The sequence below is a fragment of the Oncorhynchus masou genome, chromosome 14 (assembly GCF_036934945.1).
Source record: "Oncorhynchus masou masou isolate Uvic2021 chromosome 14, UVic_Omas_1.1, whole genome shotgun sequence".
Lineage (NCBI taxonomy): Eukaryota > Metazoa > Chordata > Actinopteri > Salmoniformes > Salmonidae > Oncorhynchus > Oncorhynchus masou.
The window spans coordinates 27,316,846-27,326,845 of record NC_088225.1 but is presented as its reverse complement, the minus strand read 5'-3'; the positions used below and the strand labels follow the sequence as shown (position 1 = coordinate 27,326,845).

General features: G+C 50.4%; 1 protein-coding gene across 3 annotated transcripts in view; it reads right to left on the bottom strand.

Annotated features, from left to right (window-relative positions):
- The window catches only part of LOC135554657 (platelet-derived growth factor subunit A-like), a 41,867-nt gene that overhangs the window by 5,956 nt on the left and 25,911 nt on the right, over positions 1–10,000 (bottom strand). The window lies entirely within an intron of this gene.

The following is a 10,000-nucleotide window of genomic DNA, read 5'->3' as shown; positions in this document are numbered from 1 at the left end:
ATTATTTATTTATTTTTAATCAAAATCCCAGTAACTCCCATACGGACTCGGGAGAGGTGAAGGTCAAGAGCCGTGCGTCCTCCAAAACACCAACCTACCAAGCCACACAATGCCCACTTAACCAATGTGGACACCTGGCAACCGTGCCAGCGAGCACTGCACCCAGCCAGCCACAGGAGTCGCAAACCCTCCCCTAACCCAGACGACGCTGGGCCAATTGTGCCCTGTCCCATGGGTCACGGCCAGCTGCAACAGAGCCTGGACTCGAACCAGGATCTCTAGTGGCACAGCTAGCACTGTGATGCAGTGCTTAAGACAACTGCGCCACTCGGGAGACCCAGAGAGAGTAGTTTGAGAGGTCCCCCTGCCTCTGTGCCTGACCTGCACCCCTACCTCATCTCAACTAATTTACTGTAGCCAAGCCTAACCCTTGCACTTAACCCAACCCAACACTATCCCACACAGCCAGATCTTACACAGACCTCCACCTAAACGTCCATTCCATAACTCCAACCCCAACACTGACTCCCCACCACCCAGCCACTTCAAGGGGCCTGTGACGTGGGTGTAGTTGGGCGGATGTGTATAATAGCATTGGGTGATGCCTCTCTCTGATCTCTGATCTGAAGACCAGGGCAGGTACACAGACACACCCTGGGCCACATGGAAACAATATATCAGGCTTCTGTGCTCTTCCTGGTCATGGCACGGGACAGGATATTGACCAGCAATCTCCTCACGCTTTCCGGTGTTATGAACAATGCTGTTACACAGCCAGGACAGCTCACACACACACACACACACACACACACACACACACACACACACACACACACACACACACACACACACACACACACACACACACACACACACACACACACACACACACACACACACACACACACACACACACACAGATGGGAGAGAAGGAGAGTTCTTTCTCAATCCCATTCTGGCCTCCAGCCAGGTCAAGCTCTACCCAGTGAATTAGTCACACAGCCCAAATAATACACCATTCTGATACTGCATAACCTTGTAATGTTTGGACCCTGCAATGACGTGACGTCTCGGAGACATAAGCCCAGGGTGAGACAGAGACGTAGGCTGAGCTGGACACAGAGCGGCCAGAAAGAGGCTGGGGAGAACACAGCATCCACTATTCAGCATCCTTCCTTTGAAACAGTGTCTTTTAGAAAGGGAGGAAAAGGGGGAAGACGAGGGATAGAAAGAGAGAAAACAGGGATAGAGGGAGTGAAAAGGAGGTTAAGTAGCAGAGGTAAACAGTAGACAATGGTGTCTGGATGGCAATTAATATGGTGTGTGTTTGCTCTTATCTCCGGTCTGAAGCAGAGGGTGAGAGGGCCTGAGCAGACACTGAGTAGGGGTGGAGAGAGAGAGGGAGAGGGAGGGGGAGAGGGCCTGAGCAGACACTGAGTAGGGGTGGAGAGAGAGAGGGAGAGGGAGGGGGAGAGGGCCTGAGCAGACACTGAGTAGAGGTGGAGAGAGAGAGGGAGAGGGAGGGGGAGAGGGCCTGAGCAGACACTGAGTAGTAGAGGTGGAGAGAGAGGGCCTGAGGACACTGAGAGGAGAGGGGACACTGAGTAGGGGTGGAGAGAGAGGGAGGGAGGGGGAGAGGGCCTGAGCAGACACTGAGTAGGGGTGGAGAGAGAGAGGGGAGAGGGAGGGGGAGAGGGCCTGAGCAGACACTGAGTAGGGGTGGAGAGAGAGAGGGAGGGGGGGGGCCTGAGCAGAGAGGGGGAGAGAGAGAGGGAGGGGAGCAGACACTGAGTAGGGGTGGAGAGAGAGAGGGGGGGAGAGAGAGGAGGGGGGGAGGGGCCTGAGCAGACACTGAGTAGGGGTGGAGAGAGAGAGGGAGAGGGAGGGGGAGAGGGCCTGAGCAGACACTGAGTAGGGGTGGAGAGAGAGAGAGGGAGGGGAGAGGGCCTGAGGGAGGAGGGGGCCCTGAGCAGACACTGAGGGTGGAGAGAGAGGGGAGAGGGAGGGGGAGAGGGCCTGAGCAGACACTGAGTAGGGGTGGAGAGAGACACTGAGTAGGGGTGAGCAGACACTGAGTAGGGGTGGAGAGAGAGAGAGAGAGAGGGAGGGAGGGGAGAGAGGGGAGATGGGTAAAAGAGAGAAGTGGTGGGAAGAGAGGAGGGAATGGGTGAGAGAAAGAAGAGGAGGTGGAGGGGGAGAGTTGCACAACTGAATGCATTCAACCTGTGTGTCTTTCGCATAAGTTTGCAGAGGTGGGAGGTTTTAGATGTGTGTACATTCCGCGGACCATGTCATTTTGGCGTGGGTTGTGTGTGTTAAGGGGGGAGTCTTTAAAGGAGGGGGACAGCACACTGAACGTGATCATGGGTAGCATTAAGTCTCATTCATATGTATCCTATTCAACTCTAGTTCTGTTTAATCCTCAAGGACACTGGTGACTAATATAGGCCTGATGAATAGATAGTGTTTCCTGAGCAAGACAAGCCAAAAGGAAACCCACTGCTTGTCACTAGCCAGTGTGTGTGACAGTGGAATCAGAGCTGGATGCTCACAGGGGCTGCAGCTGTCTCTGTGCCCGGCTCCGCTGCCGTTGGTTACCAGAATGTCTAGGGGGTCAGGGGTCGGCCAATCAGAAACAGGGAGAGTCAGCGGTGCCTGACAGTTACTACTGTGGCGGAGCCTAATGACAAATGACACACGCACACACAATCGCACAAACAAACACACATGGACAAGAGGATAAAGTGGTGTGTGTGTGTGACAGAGAGGCCTGCAGTAGGCCTGTTACTCAACACAGCAGGGTTAAAGACACACAGAGCAGAGCAGCACCTAAACCCTTCCCTCCTCTGAGTGTGTGGCTGTTTTTTAACTTGTCTCCACCAATGTCTGTGTCCCCTCTGTGTTCCCTTTGTCAACAGTCAAGACTGTCTGTTTAGTCCCTGTTTCCTCTACCATCTCCTCCTTGTCATTCTCTCCCTCCCTTCACTTGTCCCTGTCACCATGTCAGCAATAGACTGTACTGTTAGGAGGTCCCTGTTCCACCATGTGAACACGCATGTCTGTGTCCCTGTCTGTGTCCCTGTCACCATGTCAACATGTCTGTGTCCCTGTCTGTGTCCCTGTCACCATGTCAGACTGTCTGTGTCCCTGTTACCATGTGTGCATGTCTGTGTCCCTGTCACCATGTCAGCCTGTCTGTGTCCCTGCCACCATGTGAGCATGTCTGTGTCCCTGTCTGTGTCCCTGTCACCATGTCAACAAGTCTGTGTCCCTGTCTGTGTCCCTGTCACCATGTCAACCTGTCTGTGTCCTTGTCACCATGTCAGCAAGTCTGTGTCCCTGTCACCATGTCAACAAGTCTGTGTCCATGTCTCCATGTCAGCCTGTCTGTGTCCCTGTCACCATGTCAGCCTGTATGTGTCCCTGTCAGCCTGTTTGTGTCCATGTCACCATGTCTGTGTCCCTGTCACCATGTCAGTCTGTCTGTGTCCCTGTCACCATGTCAGCCTGTCTGTCCCTGTCAGCCTGTCTGTGTCTCTGTCACCATGTCAGCCTGTCTGTGTCCCTGTCAGCCTGTCTGTGTCCCTGTCAGCCTGTCTGTGTCCTGTCATGACACTCTCTGACTCCCCAGAAATATTAACATTCATAGTTAATTCAATCCTCCTTTCATTGAACCCACTCAAGTCCCGTCTCAGAGCCCACCTCCACAGCAGCTAGACACACCATAGAAGACCCCGTGGTGCAACCGAAGGGGCCCCACACACTCTATATATAAATCATCAACCTCTAAACTCTGTCAGAAAGCCGGGCCTGGGAAAGAATCCCGGTCAGGTTATGGAATGATATCCGATCCGGCCAGAGAGACAGAGCAAGGAGGGTTTAAAGGGTTTATCCCAGTCTCTCTCTCCAGTCTCTCTCCCAGTCTCTCTCTCCCAGTCTCAATCCCATTCTATTTCCCAGTCTCTCTCTCCCCAGTCTCTCTCCCAGTCTTTATCCCAGTCTCTCTCCCAGTCTCTATCCCAGTCTCTCTCCCAGTCTCTATCCCATTCTCTCTCCCAGTCTCTCTCCCAGTCTCTCTCCCAGTCTCTCTCCCATTCTCTATCCCAGTCTCTATCCCATCTCTATCCCATCTCTCCCAGTCTCTATCCCAGTCTCTATCCCATTCTCTATCCCATTCTCTCTCTCCAGTCTCTCTCCCAGTCTCTCTCCCATTCTCTATCCCAGTCTCTATCCCATTCTCTCTCTCCCAGTCTCTATCCCAGTCTCTATCCCATTCTCTATCCCATTCTCTATCCCATTCTCTATCCCAGTCTCTATCCCAGTCTCTATCCCATTCTCTATCCCAGTTCTCTATCCCATTCTCTATCCCATTCTCTATCCCAGTCTCTATCCCATTCTCTATCCCATTCTCTATCCCAGTCTCTATCCCATTCTCTATCCCAGTCTCTATCCCAGTCTCTATCCCAGTCTCTATCCCAGTCTCTATCCCATTCTCTCTCCCAGTCTCTCTCCCAGTCTCTCTCCCATTCTCTATCCCATTCTCTCTCCCAGTCTCTATCCCAGTCTCTATCCCATTCTCTATCCCATTCTCTATCCCATCTCTCCAGTCTCTATCCCAGTCTCTCTCCCAGTCTCTATCCCAGTCTCTATCCCATTCTCTCTCTCCCATTCTCTATCCCAGTCTCTATCCCAGTCTCTATCCCATTCTCTATCCCATTCTCTATCCCATTCTCTATCCCATTCTCTATCCCAGTCTCTATCCCAGTCTCTCTCCCATTCTCTCTCCCAGTCTCTCTCCCAGTCTCTTATCCCATTCTCTCTCCCAGTCTCTATCCCAGTCTCTATCCCATTCTCTCTCCCAGTCTCTATCCCAGTCTTTATCCCAATCTCTCTCCCAGTCTCTATCCCAGTCTCTATCCCATTCTCTATCCCAGTCTCTATCCCAGTCTCTATCCCAATCTCTCTCCCAGTCTCTCTCCCAGTCTCTATCCCATTCTCTATCCCAGTCTCTATCCCAGTCTCTATCCCAGTCTCTATCCCAGTCTCTCTCCCAGTCTCTATCCCATTCTCTATCCCAGTCTCTATCCCATTCTCTATCCCATTCTCTATCCCAGTCTTTATCCCAATCTCTCTCCCAGTCTCTCTCCCAGTCTCTATCCCAGTCTCTCTCCCAGTCTCTATCCCAGTCTCTATCCCAGTCTCTATCCCATTCTCTATCCCAGTCTCTATCCCAGTCTTTATCCCATTCTATCTCCCAGTCTCTCTCTCCAGTCTCTATCCCAGTCTCTATCCCATTCTCTCTCCAGTCTCTATCCAATTCTCTCTCTCCAGTCTCTCTCCAGTCTCTATCCCATTCTCTCTCTCCAGTCTCTCTTCAGTCTCTATCCCAGTCTCTATCCCATTCTCTCTCTCCAGTCTCTCTCCCATTCTCTCTCCCAGTCTCTCTCCAGTCTCTATCCCATGCTCTCTCTCCAGTCTCTCTCCCATTCTCTCTCTCCAGTCTCTATCCCATTCTCTCTCTCCAGTCTTTCTCCAGTCTCTATCCAATTCTCTCTCTCCAGTCTCTATCCCATTCTCTCTCTCCAGTCTCTATCCCATTCTCTCTCTCCAGTCTCTATCCCAGGCTCTCTCTCCAGTCTCTATCCCAGTCTCTCTCTCCAGTCTCTCTCCCAGGCAATCTCCCCAGTCTCTCTCCCATCTCTCCCATTCTCTCTCCCATCTCTCAGTCTCTCTCCAGTCTCTCTCCCAGTCTCTATCCCAGTCTCTCTCCAGTCTCTCTCTCCAGTCTCTCTCCCCAGTCTCTCTCCCAGGCACTCTCCAGTCTATCTCTCCATTCTCTATCCCAGTCTCTCTCCAGTCTCTCTCCAGTCTCTATCCCAGTCTCTCTCTCCAGTCTATCTCTCCATTCTCTATCCCAGTCTCTATCCAGTCTCTCTCTCCAGTCTCTCTCTCCAGTCTCTCTCCCAGGCACTCTCCAGTCTATCTCTCCATTCTCTATCCCAGTCTCTCTCCAGTCTCTCTCCAGTCTCTATCCCATTCTCTCTCTCCAGTCTCTATCTCTCCATTCTCTATCCCAGTCTCTCTCCAGTCTCTCTCTCCAGTCTCTCTATCTAGTCTCTATCCCAGTCTCTCTCTCCAGTCTCTATCCCAGTCTCTCTCTCCAGTCTCTCTCCCAGGCACTCTCCAGTCTATCTCTCCATTCTCTATCCCAGTCTCTATCCAGTCTCTCTCTCCAGTCTCTCTCTCCAGTCTCTCTCCCAGGCACTCTCCAGTCTATCTCTCCATTCTCTATCCCAGTCTCTCTCCAGTCTCTATCCCATTCTCTCTCTCCAGTCTCTCTCTCCAGTCTCTATCCCAGTCTCTCTCTCCCAGGCACTCTCCAGTCTATCTCTCCATTCTCTATCCCAGTCTCTATCCAGTCTCTCTCTCCAGTCTCTCTCTCCAGTCTCTCTCCCAGGCACTCTCCAGTCTATCTCTCCATTCTCTATCCCAGTCTCTATCCAGTCTCTCTCTCCAGTCTCTCTCTCCAGTCTCTCTCCCAGGCACTCTCCAGTCTATCTCTCCATTCTCTATCCCAGTCTCTCTCCAGTCTCTCTCTCCATTCTCTATCCCAGTCTCTCTCCAGTCTCTATCCCAGTCTCTCTCTCCAGTCTCTATCCCAGTCTCTCTCTCCAGTCTCTCTCTATCCCAGTCTCTATCCCAGTCTCTCTCCCAGGCACTCTCCAGTCTATCTCTCCATTCTCTATCCCAGTCTCTTTCCAGTCTCTCTCTCCAGTCTCTCTCCTAGTCTCTATCCCAGCCTCTCCCAGTTCTGAAGCCGATTGTCCTGTCTGGGTTAATTGGGATTTCCCCTGATGGGAGTGCCGGAGTGTGGAAAGGAAAGTTTGGGCTCGGCGATCCAAAGAAAACAAGGCTTGGATGTGGATGTGCACCACGGGTAGTTAGGAATGGGAACAACATCGCAATAAAGAAAAATAAATAAGATTGGGGAGGATGGGGGAGAGTAAAAAGGGAGGGGTGAAGGAGGAGGGGAGAGTGGGGGATACGCAATTCATCTGTCACAGGATAAATTAAGTGGCCGAGTCCCAACACCAGACACCAGACACACAGACATCAGACATACAGAGGAAAACCTGCAACCTCCTTCTAACCCTGCTCATTGTGAGCTACAAGAGGGGGTATAAGGGGCAGAGAAAGCAGGAGGGAGATAGAGGGGGCTGTCTCTCTATCTGTCTGTCTGACAGTCTGGTTTTAATGGAAAAAGGAATAGATTCCCTCCTCCGTAAAGTGTGGTCCTCATGAGGAACTCAATGACCAGGGCTTTGTAAGTGATGGACAGACAGACAGCAAATCTCCCAACGCTTTCGACTCTGAGAAGAGGGGGATTTATGGGTAGATGGGGGGTTATAAGGGGTGCTGATGGGTGATTAGGGGCAGATGGGGGGTTATAAGGGGTGCTGAGGGGTGATTAGGGGCGGATGGGGGGTTATAAGGGGTGCTGAGGGGTGGTTAGGGGTGGATGGGGGGTTATAAGGGGTGCTGAGGGGGGATTAGGGGCGGATGGGGGTTATAAGGGGTGCTGAGGGGATATTAGGGGTGGATGGGGGGTTATAAGGGGTGCTGAGGGGGATTAGGGTGTGGGGTGAAGAAAGGAAACAAGAAGAGCATTTATCAGAGGCACGCAGGCAGGAATGCCAATGGAAACCAATGGGAGGGCTGAGAAAAAGCACTTGATTTCTTCACACCAGTCTCTCTCTCTCTCTCTCTCTCTCTCTCTCTCTCTCTCTCTCTCTCTCTCTCTCTCTCTCTCTCTCTCTCTCTCTCTCCATCGCTCAGCTCCCAGTGTGTCACCAAATGTGTATGTGGAGATCGTCTCGACCGCAGACTGTCTGCCTCTCCTTCCTCCTGACACCAAGCATGACCATCATCAAATATCCAACATCAAAGCGTCCAATAAGAGGTCATTTCTCCTTCATTCCTTTCCTGCTCCTTCCCATGTCCTCACACCAGAACTCACACACCGTACCACCTCGCACAAGATGCTTTTCATTACTTAGGCTGTGACTCAATCTAAACTAAGAGTACTCCTACTGATAGTAGTGGCAATTGGAAACCACTATTTGCCAGAAACCAGAAATGAAGAGTAAAACACTCTCCCAGAAAGGGAGGTGAAAATGATAATAATTATAGACTAGAAAATGTAAACAAGGTGGTAGAGGGAAGGATATAGAGGTAGAGAGAGAGAGGGAGAGATTGTTTATTTCACTTCTGTTTCTAGTCTATTTCACTTGCTTTGGCAATCTAAACATATGTTTCCCATGCCAATAAAGCCCTTTGAATTGAGAGAGAGAGCGACAGAGAGAGCGACAGAGAGAAAGAGAGAGAGAAAGAGACAGAACGGCAGACAGAAAGAGAGGAAGGGAGGGAAGGAGATGGAGACAGACAGAGAAAGAACAACATAGAGAGAGGTAACGAGATAGAGGTGAAGAGGGAATGCTCTCCTTTGTCATCAATGGTAATTAGAGCTAGGTAAGAGTGGTGTTTATATGAAGTGTTTGGCCTGACAGTGGTCTGACAGGTAATCACTACCCTGTCGAGGTTCTGTGGGCACAAGTATGGGATGACAGCGAAAACACCCCATATTACCTTGTCTTTATCTTTTCATGTTTTCTACCATTCTGATGAATGTCCTGTGGACTGAAATGTTGATGGGTTTTTTAAGCAAATTGGAATAAAAATGCTACAGATTTTAGTTTAGTCTATCCAATAGAGAGAGTAGGTACAGATGTTGGATCTTAATTTGACCAGTTTTTCAAAGCAGGAAAATTATCCTGCAGCAACAGGAAATGTGAATTATTGTGTGGATTATAATAAATGGTCAATTTTGTAGAGGCTTTCCTGCTGTGCAGAATAAATCCTGCAACAACAGGGTGATCAAATGAAGATTCAACATGTAGTGGCGAGGAGTGTAATGGTGTAGTGTGGTGGTGTAGTGTAGTGGTGAGGAGTGTAATGGTGTAGTGTGGTGGTGTAGTGTAGTGGTGAGGAGTGTAATGGTGTAGTGTAGTGGTGTAGTGTAGTGGTGAGGAGTGTAATGGTGTAGTGTGGTGGTGTAGTGTAGTGGTGAGGAGTGTAATGGTGTAGTGTGGTGGTGTAGTGTAGTGGCGAGGAGTGTAATGGTGTAGTGTAGTGGTGTAGTGTAGTGGTGAGGAGTGTAATGGTGTAGTGTGGTGGTGTAGTGTAGTGGTGAGGAGTGTAATGGTGTAGTGTGGTGGTGTAGTGTAGTGGCGGCGAGGAGTGTAATGGTGTAGTGTAGTGGTGTAGTGTAGTGGTGAGGAGTGTAATGGTGTAGTGTGGTGGTGTAGTGTAGTGGCGAGGAGTGTAATGGTGTAGTGTAGTGGTGTAGTGTAGTGATGTAGTGTAGTGTAGTGATGTAGTGTAGTGTAGTGGTGTAGTGTATTGGTGTAGTGTAGTGGTGTAAGGTGGTGTAGTGGTGTAAGGTAGTGGTGTAGTGGTGTAGTGTAGTGGTGTCGTGTAGTGGTGTAGTGTAGTGGTATAGTGTAGTGGTGTAGTGTAGTGGCGAGGAGTGTAGTGTTGTAGTGTAGTGGTGTAGTGTAGTGATGTAGTGAAGTGTAGTGATGTAGTGTAGTGTAGTGGTGTAGTGTATTGGTGTAGTGTAGTGGTGTAAGGTGGTGTAGTGGTGTAAGGTAGTGGTGTAGTGGTGTAGTGTAGTGTAGTGGTATAGTGTAGTGGTGTAAGGTAGTGGTGTAAGGTAGTGGTGTAGTGGTGTAGTGTAGTGGTGTAGTGTAGTGGTGTAGTGTAGTGGTGTAAGGTGGTGTAGTGGTGTAAGGTAGTGGTGTAGAGGTGTAGTGTAGTGGTGTAGTGTAGTGGTGTAAGGTAGTGGTGTAAGGTAGTGGTGTAGTGGTGTAGTGTAGTGGTGTCGTGTAGTGGTGTAGTGTAGTGGTGTAGTGTAGTGGTGTAGTGTAGTGGTGTAAGGTAG